Source organism: Rissa tridactyla, chromosome 6 (genome assembly GCF_028500815.1).
Source record: "Rissa tridactyla isolate bRisTri1 chromosome 6, bRisTri1.patW.cur.20221130, whole genome shotgun sequence".
Classification (NCBI taxonomy): domain Eukaryota; kingdom Metazoa; phylum Chordata; class Aves; order Charadriiformes; family Laridae; genus Rissa; species Rissa tridactyla.
Window position 1 is genome coordinate 72,765,279 of NC_071471.1, and position 19,494 is coordinate 72,784,772.

Here is a 19,494-nt window from a genome sequence, read left to right on the forward strand (position 1 = left end):
TGTCTTCCCTAAACAACCTCACAAACTCCCATTTTCTTTCCCTTTCGAAGTTTTCGGTCAAAACCAACTCAACGTAAATTGCAGACCACGCGGTGGTATCATTCACAGAAAGGGAGCAGGAGGTGGGCAGTGACACAGGTCCCTCCAACCCCACCAACATCAACCCTCTGCCGTCGGGATGAGTCTTTATCTTGCCTGAGGAAAGGGATTTGCACCTCCTGCCTCCTTTGACAGAGTTATTGCATTTAACGTCACCATATGAACGTCGTGGCCAAAGAATCACATATCCAATCTAATCTAATCTAAACCACAAGCTGCGGGAGCCATCGGCGTTTCCCCATGACCCACCTGCGGCAGACGGAGGAGCCCGGGCAGGACCCAATGAACTTTGGGGAGGTCTCTGGGCAGAGAGGTTTGGCCCCACAGAGCTCCCTGCCCCGGGAGATGGTGGAGTTGAGCGGTGGGGCAGGCAGTCTGGTCCCATGCGGTGGCCCGAGGTCTCCCGGTGCCGCCGAGACTTAGGGGAAGGGCTGAAGTCAGGAGCGATGTTTGCGCGCCTGCCTGCCCCGCGGTGCCGGGAGACAACACGTTAGAGTGCAGGTTTTCTTGATTCCCTTCAGAGATTTAAACAGGTCAGGTCCCTCGCTCGGCGTCAGGCAGGAAATTGTACATCTCCACAACTGCCTTTCAGAATGTATAATCAGCCCATTTAAGCATTATCGTTACAGAAAAGACAGCAGAAGATGGATCGGTAAGTACCTCGGCTTATCCACACTCACTTGTACTTTAATGCCTGTAAGTTATTCCAATCTTCAGCTCTTTGCTTTATATCGCTGCATTTCAAACATACAGAATAAAAGTTGGATTAAATAGTGCGCTGCCACCACGCAGCACGTGCTGTGCTCGGCAGCGTACGGGGTGCGCGCGCCTGGGTGAATTACTGAGGCTCAGGAGTTAGGGTTTTCGGGCATCACAGGAGAAAATACGACACGCTGGTGCCTTTCCAATGCCTCTAATAAAAACACAGCAATTCTAGCAAAGAACAAAGTAGCAGTATGTTCCCTTAACAAAAATAATGAGCTAGAGAAGTGAAAAAAGTAGATGGTAGAAAGAGAATCCAAAATATACCCACAAGTCACTCGGGCTAGGACAATACTCCACATGTTAAATTTTGCATCTCTACCATCCGTCCAAGTAAGTCGCTAATACGCCAGTCTGTCACAGACTGTAAGCCCGGTAGAAAAGATTGGAAAATTATGTTAACGCGACTCGCGCCGAGAATACTAAACCAAAACAAACAAACCAACCAACCAAAAGATGGAACTTTGTCACCCCGGAGGCTGTCGTGCATGGAAGGGGCAGCGTACTGACAAAGAAAAGGGACGACACCTTCTCTCCTGAAGCACGTGGGAAACAGCCCGCAGCCACGCCAAGGTGGGAAAGGGCCCTCCTGGGCTGCGCGGGAGCATCCCCCTGGAAAGCCCGCGAGGATTGCTGTCTGCAGGGTGAAAGCGGTGTTGGTGGGGGTCTCCCTCTATCTGCTTATGTGAACTGGCACTGGCAAAAGATGTTCTAAAATAAGAAGCGTGTTCAGGCAAAGGCATCGGCCGGAGTCAGGGTTCATGGCAGCGTACAAGATGTCAACTACAAGCTCGGAAGCGGCACTTGCGGTTTAGACTCCAATTAATGCCCCCCTGATTCAGGGCAATGTATCGCACATGTGCAGCTAGATGGGGTAAAAGTTTGTTCTCTTTTGAGAGATTTTATAAACAAACTAAAAAACCAAAACCCCAACAAAAAGACCCACTCACAAACAACCCCCCATCTCCGGAAAACCTCTGAACAGTGTGCTGACCCAACCCCGCCACCTCACCCCCCCTCCACGGCACAGGGCGAGAGTGCCATGTCCCAACTGGGGGAACAGGGAGCTTCCGCGTCGCCCTTCGGGAGGCTGGGCTGTCCTCCCTCCCCCCGCCCCAGTGCCAGCACCCGCACCGGGCACCAACGTCCCTCCCCGGCCACAGCACAGCCGGGGCACAGGCAGTTTTGGGACATTTTACTGAAAACGGGTGGGAATCGACCAATATATACCTTACGTCCCTTCCAAAGTTCATCTTAAAGAATACAATAAGCCAAAGAGGATAAGCAGGGCAACAAAACCAACCTGCACAGTGATCCGCTCTCACGGACCCAAGAGCAATGCCCGGATGAAATGTCCATCCTGAAAGGCCCAAGGTGAGGAGGAGATGTCCAGCCCCGTGGCACATAGAGAGAACACCGGACCAGGAGAGAGCTGAGCTCGGACCCCACCGTACCCTCGCCAAGCCAGGGGATGCAAACGCACCTCAGGTTGTCCTCCTTCATATTTTTGGGACCTGGCACACACCACCCCCACGTGAAACTTTTGATATGGGAGGCATGCTTGAGGAGGATGAATCAACACGAGGAATACTTCAGCGTGCTTTTCCTTTGGGTAGTTCACCCAAATCCGGATGCTGCAGCCACTGCGCTGCCAGACCTTGACGCTCCCGACTGCACGGGACGGCAGAGGAACCACAAGAGCTGCAGAAGTGACGGGGCTGGGCTGGGCTCGGCTGGTCTGCACATCCCATTCCCGCAGTCCTGGCCACAGCTCCAGCAGCGGCGGGGACATCCCAGGGAAAGAACATTGTCTGCACGGGTTGGCTTGGGTGGTAGAGTCCAACAGCACCTATCGATAACAGCGCTGATGAAGTATATTCTCTTTGTGTAAATATTTTTCTCCCGGTGTTCACGGTAAGCTTACCCTGTGCTCTGCAGCTCCACGCGTGCTGTCCTCCTCTTCCACTTTTGCCTCCTTGGCACTTCACAGATGGACGTAAAATTCCAGTAAACTGTGAAATGAACTGTCATTCAACAAAGCTAAGATTTGAATAATGTGTGCCTACTAATACATATTGCCATCAGCTTCTAAAAAACAAATCCTCATCAAAATCAGTAGGTCTTTCAGAAAGTTTAATTGGAGAACAAATTTTTAAACCTACACATTTGATTTTGGCACTCCTTGTCAAAGAGGGGTACGCACAAGTGCAGAAGTCAAATCCTTTCCACTGATCCTAATGGCAAATGCTAAGGAGGAGAAAATGAGAACATTAAACCTGCTAAAAGGATCCAGATGATTTACCATGCTACAGTTATTATTATTAAATGATATTTTTCCTGACTGAACAAAATGAGGATCCTTAAATGCTGCATACCAGTGATCCTGATTAGTTGTGTCTTGAGGGATGTCTGAAGGATTCTGATAACCAGCGCTTGGGATTACATTTAATTTCTATATGAGTTTTGGATTCAGGGGAAACATATGAATTTCAGATTATCAAAAACTCGCATAACAAGGTTTCACGCATTCAAGGCCTGCCTACATTAAGGAGTTGCCCAAGAGCTATTCTGCATTTTATGTGTAATACATCAACAAATGAAAGCAAGATTTAGAAAGAAGTTAATAATGTTGGAAAGTAAGCAAAAGAGCACCTATAATGAAGTACATTTTGCATGTAATTCAGAAATAAGAGAAGCACATTAACCTGCCGGGTGAAAGTGTTTCGCAGTTCCTCTCTAATTGGATTCAGAATGGAGACACTCTGGGCCTTTTCTCATCAGCAGGGATTTTACTCCACAGGTGAACCAGCTCGCTTGGAAAAAGCGGCGGCGAGGAGACTTTATGGGGAAGAGGCTGTAGCTGGATTTTATTTCTTGCACGTTCACACGCGCAGTGATACTTTCAGAAGGACCTGAATGGCCATAAAGGCTCAGGCGTGTTCAGTGCCTTGGAGAACACGGCCCTGGAGAGACACGGCCGGCTGGGGCAACCTAATAACGGGGCTTCACAAGAAAATGCCCCAAAACCTATTAGTGCTACTGGTACGTGGGGAACTTCGAAGGGCAGCTAGTGAGGCAGATGCTTTCCGACTAACGCATCGACGTCGTGTTAAAAATAGCGTTAGATGGCAGATCGCAGAACAGCTTAGAAACGTACCACAGTTGAGTTATGGAGCTGTAAGACAAAGGCTGGAGCAGCAGCGGCAGCAGATGGATCCACGCAATCGTTACGGTTGTACCCAAAGGTGACACCGGCGCTGCCACCCGCCATGTGTAGCGGGCAGAGGGGACATGGGACCCCCGTCCCATCAGCAGGGAGGGAGCCGCTCCCGGGAGTTCCCAAAGCTCAGCGTGACAGTCCTTATAGCTCTTCGTTTGGTTTGAGATAAAAAACAGTCCAGATACAAACGAAGACAGCTGTTGTTTGAGCTGGCCAAACACCCCCTGAGCTGCTAGATTTTTTTCTTTTATGAGAAGGAAAAATATTTCTCAAGAAAGCAAGCCAGCCCTGACTTCAGACCGACATTGATAAAAAGTGTTGGCTTTCAATAAACTTGGAAGATTTCCCCCCTTCCACCCAAAGCGTGTCAAACTTCAGATAGAGTTTCCCAGGCACATTAAGTGTGTGCGCTCCCATGCCTTTGAAAGACCCTATTTAAGGTGTTAAAGTTATTATTTAACGTACGATATTATTTAACCAGAATTTATTTACTCCAAGCGGTCTCGGCTTTTTGACTCTGTATCAAATGCTGTCACCTCTCACCATCAAGCACATGAGGCACCTTCAAAGTCATCTCTTCTCGCTATATCACAACAGCCCAAGATCCTGCAGGGCAGATAAAACCCTGCTTCCCACTGTTCCAACGCCTCGGTCCCCAGGCAGCGCTGGAACACGCACCCGATTCCCAGTGCTCCCAGTGCCAGAGAGCTGCAGTGCCCCCACTTCCTTAACCAGCAGAAAATAGAAAAGGTGGTTTGAAATAGGATGAAATTAATTTCTCATTAAGAAAATAGATGAGGTGTTTAAAAACCTGGCGTAATTGCAGTTACACGGGCTGGGGGCTGAGCTCGACGTAACCAACAAGCTGACCCTCAGCGGGACCTGAAGCCCCCAGCCGCTGTGCGCGGCGCTGGCAGCTGTGCTGCCCCCGGAGCAGCGAGCCAGGTGGGAAGGCAGAGATGCTGAAAAGGCCACGTAACCTCGCAAGCAGGCAGCGGGGAAAACGCAGAGGAAATAAAGGTTGTCAATATTAACGGAACATCAAAACTTCCAGGAACGTCGACACCGGGTGATCGAAGCAAAACCAGCAAACGAAGTCTGCGAAGACGAGGGGGAGCAGCAGGGGTGATGGATGCCGGCCCCGCTGCCCGGGAGCCAGGCTGCAGCCCCACAGCCCGGGACGTAACTCACCGCCCGCACTTCCCGCAGGCAGCGGAGCAGAGCCGTCCCGAGGGATGGCTGCTCTCCCCCATCACCCCTCCACGGCGCTCAGCTCGCTGCTGCATCAAAACAGCGACAGACACAGCTTCCTGCATCGGCTTTATAACCCCCTTGCTTTTTTTTTTTTTAAATGCTTCTTCGCCACTTATTTCCTCTTTTTTCCATTTGTTTCAATGAAGTGGTGACAGTGTAAGCACCCAGGAAGAATTAAACATGAAAATTATAACCTGAGTTTCACCAGTCAGTTACTACTGGAGGGTGGCAAGTTTATGGGAGAAATGTAGTGGGTGGGTTTTTATGTCTTCCTGCGCTAAAAAACAAATAAAACCTCAAAGTTTGATCCCCTTCTTGCAAGCAGACAGGAAAAAAAAATTTTTTTAAAGTTACAGCACAATGTTGAATTCTGCAGGTTGGGTGGACAGTACATGGAGCCCGCGTCCCGCAGCCTCCGTCCCCACCCCGGGAGCAGGAACCGGGATGGGGCTGTGTGAGCCTTGGTCCAGCCCCTTTCCCGCAGCTTCAAACACATCTCCTCCCTCCGTCGAGGTGCCTAAATAAAACATTTCCATGCTGGACCGGATTATCTGAGGTGTGACTTATTTGGCAAGTCCAGTTGGAGATATTTTAATCAAAAAAAAAATGATCATCTTTAGCCCCTATAAACCCAACCTGCTGCTGTTCTGCCGACAGCTGCAACATCAACAGCATCTCATTGATGAGCCAAAGCCGACACAGGCCCAAAGGCTTCAGACTAGAGGGACTGAATTGCCAGCAGGATGAGTCCCAGGGAGGAGAGGGACCTCCTCTTTGCCAGCCCGGCCCTGGGTCCCCTCTCGGATCAGGGACACACTGAGCAGGGCAGCGGGGCCTGAGAAAAGAAGAGAATATGAGAGCGGCGTGCCAGCCTGCACGGGCAGGGAAACACAACCCTGGGAAAAAACAAAATGGATTTTCTTCCAAGGAGGAAAACACAAGTTCTGAGTTTCTTATTTAGAAACTGAAATGAGAGATTGCCTAAGCCAGAACAGTTTGTTGAAATCATTAAAAATGACCACACCATTCCACCATCATAACGCCATCAGCTGCGTGACAGCAGCAGAGCCCCTGGTGTCCGAGGGAGTCCTCACGCCGCTTGGTACCGCGCTTTGCTACGGTCTCATTTCAATAGATCAAGCCTCTTTTTCATTCATTTTAACAAAATTAAGGTAAAAGCAGATGTACAAACGTAGGAGGCGAGGAGAAAAAGTTAGGTTTATGTAACATCGGTGCTGCACCTGAAATAACGGCCTGTTGCTGTTTGCTCCAAATGTGCTTCTGACAAAGTAAATAAAAGCGAATGCCTGCAAGGGGCGGTTAAAACCCCGTCCCACAGAGCCACCACACTACAAGCTGTTATTACCCGCCGAGTTAGGCAACATCGCAAAAAATAAACCTAACCAAAAGAAATACTGCCGTGAAGCCGAAGAACGCAGAGTAAGGAAGAGAGGCTTGCGAGAAGCCGCCAGGAGACATGCTGTCTGGCATAGCCAGCCTTCATCTTTAAACCCTGTCTTCCTCTCGAAACCTGAGTTCCGTGCGGGCGATCCCTGTCGCCCTGGTGTTTCTGGCCACCTGGCTGCCCGGTGGGGACGCGGCAGGGGCACAGCCACACCTGTGGTATTCGCGAGGCTGTCGGGTACCCGCTGGCCCAGAGCGGGCTCAGCACTGCCTGTGTACCCAGCTGAAATTTGGGACAGGCTTCTGTACCGTGGGCAATATGAAAATCCAGTCCTGAACTATCCTTGTCATCTCCGGTGCCTAAGATCCATCATCAAGACATCAGCATCTGCTGGATTACTAAACAAAAGAAGGGGAAAAAAAAAATAATCAACTCCTACTAGATTAATTTGGGTTCAAAAAAATCCATGTATCTGCCTTGATATGAAACGTGGACAGTAGTAAGTCCTGTCAAAAGCAGTGAGTGCTTCCTTCATGGCAACGGCACCGCACGCTGCTGTCCCCATCCCCGTCCCTCAGACCACCGCCAGCCCACGGGGTTTCCAGCCGGACCCCGCTCTCACCTGCCAGTGAAGCACGAGGACAATCTGAGCTCAGACTGCATCACATAAAAGAGTCAAGACAGTATACTGCTTCTGGGAAAGAAACACCTAAGTGTATTTTAACCTTATTTAGGTAGCAAAAAGGAACTAACAAAAGCGAATTCAGAGAGAGGCAGGATTAATAGAAAAATTACCCAAGTCAGCTCAGTTTACCTGTTTTTCCAACGTCAAACGCCTTGAGCACTGCGTGATATTGTGGCACGCAGCGAGCAGTATATCTCCCACAATTTTAAGAGCCAGAGGAATATTTAATGTGGACTTTTACTACGTGGTCAAGCTCAAGCAACCTAAAGAAGAGCAATCCCTCTATCAGTGAAGGGGCACAGCGCTGGCGGAGAGAGAGGGGGCCTTGGTTTCCCAGGCTGTACGACACCACCAGGCGGAACGGAGCCCAGAAACTCTTCTTGCATTCATCCCAAGTTTCCACAGTCTCAGTCAAAGAAAGCCGCTGCAAGAAAAGGTAATTTTAGGTGAGATAAACATACATTAAAAACACAGAGACAGGTTTCAGAAGTCTGGATTTAAAAAGGCAAAGCATAAATGAAATACTTGAGGAAATATTATTTACCCGTTATTTTTCCAGAGAGCAGCAAAACATTGTTCTAAAATGATGTTTCTAACCCCTTTTGATAAACTGCATATACAAAGAATAAATTTGAAGTCAGATCCGTGAAGACTGTCGAAAGCTACATCATTTATTTACAGGAAAGAGGAACAATATTTTGACTTATCTCGAGCAACCTTTCAGGAAGGGGACCTTTTTGTGACTTAAATGTACAAAGAAATGCCACATTAGTCAAAGGTCTATTTCCCCACTACAACAGGAGCATTACTTCGCAATGACCTCCAAAAGGCCTCTATTTTTCAGCGTGGGTTGGATCGAGCGTAAAGTTACAGCCGCTGCCAGCCTTAGCTGGTCGTGTCTGAGCAGCATTTCAAAAGGTGCTTTTTTTTCTCCTCTTGAGAACGGTATGAACCACCGGCTGGTCCCCTGCAATTACAGGTTCACCCACTTTAGGGTGGCACAAAACACCTCGTGTGAAATGGAGTGATTTTTTCCATGAAAATCATTTAGGGAGATAATAATATAGAAACAAAAAGCAAAGCAAGATGCATCCACTGTAGCCGGTGACATTATTATATGAACAATTTGAAGAACAAAGCCTTCAAAGACCACAAGGGCCATCCCCTTCGAGCAGGACAAACCCCCACTTCAGAGAGCACCTGCCGAACAAAGCTCTCAAATTAATAGAGACACTTTTACTGCCTTAATGTTTAAGTCCTCCTTAATTAAACTAAAGCTTTGCTGAGGGTCTTCTCTCAGAAATCACACACTCGTAAGAGAAATAAAAAGCAGCACCTGCCCGGGCAGAGACACATCACTCAGACAACCTGTGGCCACCTTTTTTCCCCTGCCGAATGCACCAGGCAGTTTGGGTCCGACGCTCCCCAGAAGCATCTCCACCAAGCAGCACGCGCAGCGGTTCCCCTTCCCTCTCCCAGGGCAGCAGCCACAGAGGTAAAGGGCATCAGCCCCATCACAGCTGTGCCGGACCCAAAACCTCCCAGTCCTGCCCAGCAAAGGCAACCCACCCACCCCATGGCACTGCCGGAGGGGCACAAGCTCGAAGGACTCCTGCAGCTACCATGGCTATTTTTCTTTCTTTACTTTTGAGGGATACCGATGCATTTGTTACAACACTAAAGCTGAATTTTTTTTACAGTTCCTGGGGGGTTAATTTGGTGGGAGGTTGTTATCTTGTTTGTTAGACTTGAGCTTTCAGACAAGACCTGAGATGCCTCAGGTTTTATTTTGTGTCTCTTCTGCATTGAACTGGCTTCACACGGGTGCGCAGCAGCACTACGAACAGCATTCATTTCCACCCCCAGTCCATCACTGACACATTCTTTCAAGCCCTTTCCTCTACCTTCTTTTTATGGCCGTAATTGTGTGATAACTGTATGGCGTGTTGTTGCTGCATTTCAGTGAGAGATTGTGCGTGGATGTGTGCTTCAAGCAAGAAATAGATCTACAAGCATAACTTACTTGGCTTTCTCTTCCAGAAGAATAAATCCCATTTTATCTGAAGAGCACGAACCTTTTTCTTTCCTTCTTTTTTCATTTTTCACTTAAACAATTACCTAAAGTCATCCGGCTGAAGTTAATCTAGTTCAAGTGGGGGTGACCATGCTGCAAAACCACTGTCCCAGAGTGATGCGATCAGCAGCGCCAAATGGTTGGATTAGCATCTGATGAGCTGTGCTAAAGTGAATTACAGCATGTGCCAGTATCCCAGCACATCCCTATTTCAGGCTCAGCAGGATCCAGCTTCAGCCTCCCTCCCCCGGCGGGTGGGATGACTCAGGCTTCAAGCACCGCTCAGATCCAGGTTCTCCTCCGTAGGCAAGAGTGCAGCAGCAGCAAGACTGAGATGATGTTTTCAATGAAGGCTTCAATAAGAACATGCTTTCACTCTTCCTTCTTCCCCTAGATCTAATGTATTTTTATTTTGTAGCCAGCCACGCTTTAACCACAACTACTTGGAGCCTGTTGGTCAAAAGTGGAATCTGATTTTAAATTCTCGGTTCCAGCACACAGAAATACCAGAACTGAGGAAATAGAGATGCTGAAGAGAACGTTTGGGGACCATTCCCGACAGAAATTCTAAAAAGTTAATTTAAACACAGAAAAATAACTTTAGAATTTATTCTTTGTAACGTAAAAGTTATAAGTTTGGTTAGCCTTTGGAAAGACTTTAATTTTACCTTTCAGAAGTTTACTAAGAAAAATACCGTTGTGATTCAGGAGCCTTAGCACTTACCAGTGGAGCTTGATAATTGATCTTCAGTAACAGTCCACCCCATTGTTCAAGATTTTGCTTTGGTAATATGTTTATTGCAGCTTGTGGAGTGCTGGGATTTATACTATGACCCCAGTACCAATAGATATGGATGAATGGAAACCAGAGCAACACACAGAGGTGATCTCCTAAACAGCACCGTCTGCAGCCATCCTTCGCATTCAGCTGCTGCAACACCATTATTTTGAAAATAGCGTTTCTCTGGGCTCTTCAGCACCTTGGTATTTACTATAAAGTGAATTTGTAATTCACTCCCGCAAACTCAGACTTCTCTCAACAACCCCCTGTTGGGTGCTGGTGGTGAAGACGCAACATCCCTGAAGGGATACTGGCAGACACGATGTCTTTGGAGGAAGGAGGTGTGAAGGGAGCCCATAGTTTCTCCTGCAATATTGGTCAGAATTCAGAAAATCTGTTGGATGAAAAATTAATGCTGCTAGACAGGACCGTCAGTGTTGCTCTCCTCACAGTCCTCAACAGCAGCAAAAAGGTTGTGTCATCAAATACCTATAAAAAGGAGGAAAGATACCAACGTTTGAACTGAGCAGCAGGCGCTTTGGCACGTGAAAACCTCTATGAAGTCTTTAATGCTTTAACAGAGAGTAAATTTTACTGGGAGCATTCAGAAGACTGGCTATTTATGGCACTTGGGTTGTGAAAGAGGCAGGTACGGCTCTCCATGACACCAATTCCACAACAACACCGATTCCCTACTTTTCCTGCTTCAGAAGGAGGACCCAGACCTAGGTTTTATGGACAGTCTGAGCTTTCCAGGATGGAGCCGTACAGCATCATTCACAATAATTCTGGGGGGTGACACTCACAAGTCAATGGCTTTCCCCTTGCAGCAATCCCACGTCTGCCTGCAAAAAACACGGCACCAGAAAAGCATCATGAGATGACAGGAACCCTCCTGGAACTGGGGACAGTTTGGCAGGAGAAAACGGTAATGCTCCAACTCTGCTTGGGAAACCCCATTTGATTCTTGGCTACTCAAGTACTGAGTAATTGACAGGGAAGGAAAATTTTTTAAACACAGTGTGACTTCATCAGGTGATTGTACAAAATAATTCAGGCTTTATTCTTTTGTCTCTTGACACTTGATCTCGTACTACACAGCATATTCTGCTCCTCTCACACAATCTCTCGACACTGGCAAAAGTGAAATATGACTGACATAGAACATAAATCAACATAAACTAATGCTATACAAATGTTCAGAATAAGAATATTTGCCATCTTTTTAGGTCGTGATTTATAAGTTTTACTGCCATTGCTGCTCTTATTATGCAATATGCTCAAGTTTAAAAAATTCTAAGAGGGCTGTGTGCTCTCCAGAGCAAGGACAGTAAGTAATGAACTTGAAATTACCAACAGACTCGCAATGTCTGAACTCGTGGGGGTTACACAAGCTGCAACACATTTGGCTCCACTTCAGTGAAGACTTATTTTATAGCCTTCAGTAGTAAAACTCACGAGCAAGAAATAAGCTCAATTCCCAGTCCAGTTAAATATCCAGGAAATGGAGAAACGGCTCAAGCCTGCAGCCCCGAGGACATCCCAATAAGGCTCCATGGAGGAGCACGCTGCCACGTGCCCAGCCCAGGACCAGACCGGGCACGGGGCTCTGCTGCTCCCGCAGGCCCGCAAGGTTAGGGGCTGTTAGAGAATGTAAAGCTCGTGGTAGAAGCTCGGAGAGAAGCACAAGGAATAAGGTCATTCTCTGTACAGGGAACACAGAGGTTTTTCTCCTGCGCTCCCATATCCCGGTCAGAATATTGTATTTCGGCAGAAGGTCCAGGGAGACCCCTATTAAGCAGGAAAGGGCAGACTAACCATTTGGGGCCAGATTTCTTAAACAGACTTAGGTGCCAGAAGGCGAAATGCCCATCTATTAAGAGCTAGCTTTAAACATACTCCACGAGACTGAGTGAAGCAGTCGACCACCTCTTCAGGGCTGTTCGTATATATTTTACATGTAAATGGACCAGAACTCCCGCGCTCCCCGTGCTGTTCCCCCCAGCAGCAATATTTCCTCCTGCTGCTTCTCCTTAGCCCGTGGGACTCAACAGGACGGGTTGGGGGTCCCCTTCCCAGCAAGCAGCAAATAACTAAATCAGGTGCCTCCCAGGAGTGAGCAGGGTCTGGCCAAAGCTACTTAGCTAGGAGAGGCATAAACTCTGTTCTTCCATATTTCATCCCAGCAACTTACCACCAAACGGTTTCGCACTGAAGAGGACAAAGTGAAGGAAAATAAGCAACGCGTCCTCTAGAGGGGTCACCTCTCCTGGGTCTGATCCTGCAGGTCTTGGTGGAGTATGGTTTCAGAATACTTAACGGCCAGGCCTGCTGGGTAAGGGCATCATTGCTGGGTCCCTCTGCTCAAAGTACAGCTTCGGGAGCTTGGAGAAGAAAGCAAAGGCAATAGAGACATCTCTGCAGTGCACTGGTTCTACGCACCAGATAAGCAGGTGTTTCCAGAATATATATATATATGTGTCTGCTCAGCCAGACATATTGCAGTTTGAGCTTGCTCTCGGTCATACCCTTAACTTCTCTGCAAACGTACCAATCCCCCTCGGAGCACAGCTGCGGGGGTCTGATGGGGGCACTGGCCCACCCAGCCCCAGATCCCAGGAACATGCACCAGTCCCTTCAGCTTTACAAAACAAATTATGATCAGCGTAGACTGCATAACTACTTAGAAGTTAGAAATTAATCTTTTCCTGGGCTGCAGTTTCAGCCAGCAGCAGAAAGGCACTTGCAGTTACCAAGGCTTTTGGCAGCCACTTCGATCTTCCCCCAGCAGGTCTCTAACACCGTCCCCATGTGGCTGCAAACGAGGGGCCTCAGCACGACTTGGTACGGAAAGAGTGAAAATACAGAGCACAGTGCAAGACCATACATCACCAGCGAAAGAGAAGATATTTTTTCTGTAAGAACTATCAGTAAAACTCCTAGGCACTGACCATTCTTTTTGTATCTCTCCCTTTGCTCGTCTGTTCCCACCTCTCTCAACTATTTTGTTCGCGGCTCTGTACTTTCTGCGCTTACTATTGACCTCTCTCCTCTGCCTCATCATGACGTGGGGCCGTTTGTCAGTAACAGACATATTAATAACCCTGAGCTGATGAAGCGCCACAGGAGCCATCATTATACAAATCCCATACACCTGGAGCAACGTGAAATGAAATACAGGCTTCGAACTCTGAGCATTTGCGGATGATCTACAGCCACCAGGGTTGCTGGGGCAGGGAGAGGCACAACCAGAACATCACAGAATTAGAAGTTGTGTATTATTACCTCATTTTTTCTGTTTACGTCTTCCACTGCAGCAGCAATCAGGCCAGTCCTCAGCAAGGCAGCTCAGGCAGGGAAGGGAAGCAGGCAGCAACATCGGCTCCGTGCTGGAATCACGGCTGCGGATGCAGCCCAGAGCTGATCCTCTGCTCCCGGAGCGACCGATCCATCAGCGCCTGGCACCGTCCTACTGCAAAGAAACACCAAGCCAAGGAACGAGAGGCCGGGGAGAGACTTCCTTCAGAAGGAAAAAAAAAATAGGCAGCCAAGGCAAGGCAGGCATTCCTCCTGGACGGATACTTTAAGAGCACCTTTTGCCTCATCACCTAATGAGTTGCTGGTTTTCCAGCAAAATCTCTGATCCTACTCCTTTCTGGACCTCTAATAGGCTCTTTCTTGTCCTCTGCATTGCATTAAAATTAAAAGGCAAGCCCATATTTCCCTCCTTAAATGTCTTTTTGTTCACTGCTATGACAGGTACACTAGAATTTTTCCCATGTACATCTATTAGGCACCCAGAGGTCTGCCAGAGCTGGGAAAAATCTAATACCCCACCACTTAAACTTCTTTCAGTTCAAAATTTCGTAGGCTGTTTTTTTGCTTGATTATTTGGGTTTTTTAATACATTATTATACCTTATTCTATTATTATAAATAAATACTATCATGCCTTTATTTTCCCCACCATCACAGTGGGATGGCGATGTGCTTGCTCTCAGGACATGGAGGGCACTAATTAGCACCAATGTCCCTGACCAGCCTCCCCGGGGTCTCCCTGCACAGGACCCTGTTTCGGCCCAACCCAGAGCCGTAGGATGCTGGTCCCCAGCCCCACCACTGCCCTGGTCCCCCTCATCCCCCTCACCAGGCCATACCAAACCTCTGAAAGTCAGTACCTGGAGCCGCACGTGCTGTGGCAAACACGATTCAAGATTTGAAGAACCTGGAGAAGTGCAGTGGAGAGACCTCAGCAGAACTGGTTACCAGCAGCGTGAGCAGCCAGGCAAAACGTTGTTTTAACAGCCCCATCAGTCAGAGCACTAAGAGAAAAGGAGAAGAAAATGCTGCTGTAAGAACACGTGCAGTCAGACATGGGATACACATTTTAACAAAGGTTTTGCGTCACTGAAGTCTTAGTCCAAGAGGAACAGCAGCAGCAGGACCTCACGTGTCCCAGTCGACCTCTGACAAGCACAGAGAGGCTTTTGGTATGGTCTTTCTAGAGCAGCCACGCTGGAAAGCAACGGTTTGTCCACCAAGAGCATTAACAAACTAGTGCCCATGCAGTAGAGATGAAGGTATTTGTCTAGCCTACGGCTAGAAGGGAAGTCCCCTATTTTAATGTCTTTCCGGATAGCATCAGCCCATCACAAGCCATTTCACACAACTGATAGAAAAGGTCTCGTAACTCCTGCGGGCTCTGTCTCTCCATTTGCAGATACAGGGGCTATTTCCTCAGCTCCTGGGCAAACTTGTTACCAGTGTGGGGAGAGTCACATCCACTACCACACCTGACACATCACACGTGTTCGGGCGCTGCGTGCATTTTATATTGAGCAATAATTAGGTAAATGGGAAATAATCCCAACAGCAGACACCAGGGCCAGAATTTCTGCCCTAAAGCTGCAGCTGTAAACCCGCTCCTCGGTGGGGGCTCCCTCATCCCTCCCTGTCTCAGGTCCTCCAGACCCCCCAGGAGATCACGCTGGAGGCCCAGCCGACACAGGAGCTGTTTAATCTGGGATTACGAGGAGTTTTCTCGTAATTCGGGGTCTGGGCTCATACCTGCGCGGCTGTGCATTCAGGTAGAAAGAATCACAGGCACAGGGGGAATTTTCTGTCTAAAAAGACGATCAGCAAGTTTTAGGCGCTACCAGTGCTAAGCAGCACCAAAAACGGAGATATCAAACCACGGGTTTGAGCTTGCACAGCGTCTGCGTGCTTACACCTACACCGGAGCAGCTCTGGAATCACTCTTGTTCCCTTTGAAAATCTGCTGCTCTCCGGGAACGGGCATCATAAAACTGAAGTAGAGGAATAAGTGTGTAAAGGGAAACATACAATTTGTATATATTTGCTGGGTTATTTAAATTAATTAGTGCTTTACCTTTGTGACTATTCCAGTTTTTCCACCATCTCTAGGTACTTTAATAATCTTCCCACAGAAAAATTAGTCTCCTCATACACCAGTTAATGTCAAAACAAGGTGCTTGCAAATCTAGGCTTGTTGCCTGTTGAAAGCGGTAACAGATGTCCTTTCTGATCATTATTTGTTGCACATATGAACCAGCTACTGCGAGGTTCTAACTCACAGATGCGTTTGTTTGATGCTTCCATTTCATTTGGAGACACTTCTATTGGCCAACTGCGGTAAGAATTGATTTTGCAAAACAGATGGAGATTATTCTGCTGATCACTGGTTCTTAGTCATAGTTCAGAATATTTTCTATGCCGTTCCTCTAAAGTATATTCATGCAAAACAACCACGTTAAAAACCCTCCTACATTGAAGTGTTGTAAAAATTTGATGTTAACCCTTAAGAGCTCCTAAACAATTCATGGATAAAGCCGATTTTAACTTTTACTACTCCAGTTTGATGTTGTAGTTGAAGCAACACTAGGAGATGCATACTGACGCCAAGATAAATGCCTGTGGTGGGCAGAGGGCTTAGCTCATCGGAGCATCGGGCAGACCGGAGTTTGCCCGCACCCCTCATTAGCTGTGGGCACAGAAGGGAGCAGGAGAGATCTGGATGGTAGGAAAACTCTGCTCAACACGGGCAACAGATGGAGCATGAAGTACGTGCCCCTTGCGCTGCCCCCCAGGACCCGCTCTTGAGATCAGCCGCTTTAAACCCAAAGTCCTCATGAGGACTAGAGCCACCTGAGCATAACAGAAAAAAAAAAAACAACTGAAATTTTGCCCTGAAAAGCTGAAACAAAACAGATCAATCAGCACAGGAAACAGAAGTGAAGGAAACTAACATTAATAGGCAAGAGTAATAAGACTGCGGTGTTATGTACGCCTGCACTCCGCAAAAATGCAGTTCTAGTGAATCCACGTTAAGTTTGGTTTTTTTAAAAAAACCACATTTGTATGCAAAAGGATGGTGCCCCAGGAACAAGCTGCCAACTAGTAGGAAACAATAAATGACTAGTAGTAGGATAAATGTGTTCTCAATAATTGTACCTTTGCGTTTTACTGCAGAATCCAAGGCACAAAAACCATAGCTGGTGCCTAGACAAATATCATATGCATAAATAAGTACCAGCAGGAGACTCTCGGCACTCGGGAAGAGTGGCTGGAGAAGACGTTTCCTCTGCACCACAATGTCTTTTGGAAGAGTAGCTGGAACATGTTTTATGTTGATTCATAAATGCGTCATTTTTGGAGGGAGGCTGGAAAACATGTGAGCAAAGATGGCACTGGGATGAATACTGGGAGTGTGGGAGACCGGAGCACGAAGAGCAGAGGAGAACAACAGAGATAAAAGTTCAGAGGAAGAGGATACAGCCCCGAGGAACAAGAGAGAAGGGCAGAGGGGAAAGAGACGCTACACCTTACAGAGAAACAGCGGCAGATTAGAGACGGAATAGAACCAGAGGAAGAGGAGGGGATTCGTAGTGCTGACATGGGGCAAAAGGGAGCCATTTGAAATAGAAACACCAAATAAACATCTAGCAGCTGTTCTTAAAAGTTTGCTTAACAAGAAGTGCGTATGCAAAACTATCCCTCAGCCTGTGACTGTGCAATGTGTTAGGAAGGATGGAGGCAAAGGGAGGCAGGAGGAGGAGGAGCAGGAACAGCTCTGGCTGTACTACTGCTTCTCCGACCGCGTGCAGTCCACACCACGCAAAACCCCCCTCTCCCCCTGTTCCGTCCTCTGCTCTGCAACCTGCTTGAAACCCCACTTGAAATTCTGCTCTAAAATCTGCTCGTATTGGCCCTGCAGTCTTCTGAAGCTTGTACACAGATTAAACCATCTGCGCGGAGAAGACAGATGCCACTCTACTCCAGTAAAAGCTGCCACATGACAACAAGCTTGGTATCCTGCCCCGTGAAACAGTGGTTGCCCAAGTAATTGAATTTTCCTGATGGCCCAGTCTAAAATCCATAGCCAAAAGTCTCTGTCAATCTCTTAAGAGACAAGCATGATGAGCTTTTGGAAGGAGAGTGAGGCGTCTCCTGGATGGGGGCTCTGGCGAGACAAGGCTGAACATGGACAGCCACTCAACGGAGCTCCATGGACCATGGCATGACGAGGATCCCTGCCTGGCAGTGTCCCGGGCAGCTGGGGAAGCTCATGCCTTGGGGAGGGATGGGCACTAAAACAAGGCCTGCAAGCTCTGCTGCTCTACATCTGGTTAATTTTTGACAAATTAACTTATAATACGAGAACAATAAGTCAGACCGGCAGCAACCGTCAAAATTACATCAGTTTGAAAGGTAAGTAAGAAGTGGCAAAGTTTGGCTGTGCCGTAGATACCTAGTTTATTTCAGCAGTACAAAGGCAATTCCAACTATTTCTTTGTAACCAGCTTTCCAACAGAAAAGAGTCTACCACAAAGCTCGCAGAGCACAGCCTGATAGTATTAGACTTCAAATAATTTTGAGCATTTCAGAAGATGTCTTTTTACACCAGCTTACTGTCCGTTTCCCTAGAAACACAAATCGGCACCCACTAGTGAAGGGGATGGAACTGGTGTTAATTTTAGCTGCTCTTGTTTGTTCCAACTTAATTTCCATTTTCAAAGAAACAGACACAAAAGTGTTGTAGAATTTCAGACTGACATTCTGCAGGCCTCATGCAAGCCCTGGATTTCCTATTCATGCCGTTTCACCCATTAAGCCCAGGGTTTATATCAAGCCATTTTCATCATGAGGTGGTCCAGGTTTGCTCCTAGCTGAGCCCAAGCTCATACAAGCCTCAGACAGTCCTGGCTGGGTTTTCCAGCCAGCAGCGAAATCCAGGAGGAGAACGTAGGCTGGGATTTCATCGGTACGAATTATGCAGGGCTTTGCATGGGATGAGAGAGGGCAAAACACACACTTCAGACGCATCCAAATTTAAAACATTGTACTCCATGTCCTATGTAGCGTGATCACCTTGGCAGGGTCCAAGAGCTGCTTTTCAAAGCCAGAAAGGGAGTCAGGGTCTGAGCAACACCTGGCTGTTTTTTCACATTCTACACAGTTTTAAGCAGCTACGGATATATCCTCTCAGGAGTAGACCTGGATGCAACTCATGGCTTTCAATCAAGATTTTTGAAGGCTGGTAACGAGCTGCCTCCCAAAGCTTCACATGCAACACCTCAAAGTCAATCCACCCGGAATTATACCTCCCTGGAGTTACACTTTTACAACTGTTCTGCTGGTGGAAAACCGGCATTCTCAGGGAACTGAGTTTACACATGCAAAATTTCGTTATTTTGACTACAACCAGCTTTGATTCAGGTGATGGTCTTGCATTAATTACAAGCCACCTAGCTCAGCACATCCCTGTCAGCGGGGCTTCAAACAACGTGTCCTTGTTTATTTTACCTTTCATGTGGGTTCTAAGCCCATCGTCGCTGTTATGTTACAGGCATAGCTTGAACCCTCAGCACACAGATCCAGCTCTTTGCTCCACCTCCATAGTGTCCTTATCACTGCATATTTAGGGCCATGATAAATGTATGCCGGCTTTTGATTTTTGCGGGCTTAACCTTTTCCTTTTGCTTTACAGCTGCTACCCTTGCTAGCTCATGCTCTCTTGTTGCTTCTGCCGCATGAACTGAGAGCAAAATGGGATCTCAGGTCAGAGGAACACAACCTGACCAGAGACCCCTTCCCTTCCCGAGAGCCCAAATCAGCGGCACTAACTTTGTTTTGACTCAGCTGATGAGGAGCGCTTCATCTCCAAAAACAGGGCTCCGATCAGCTTTCCTTACCTG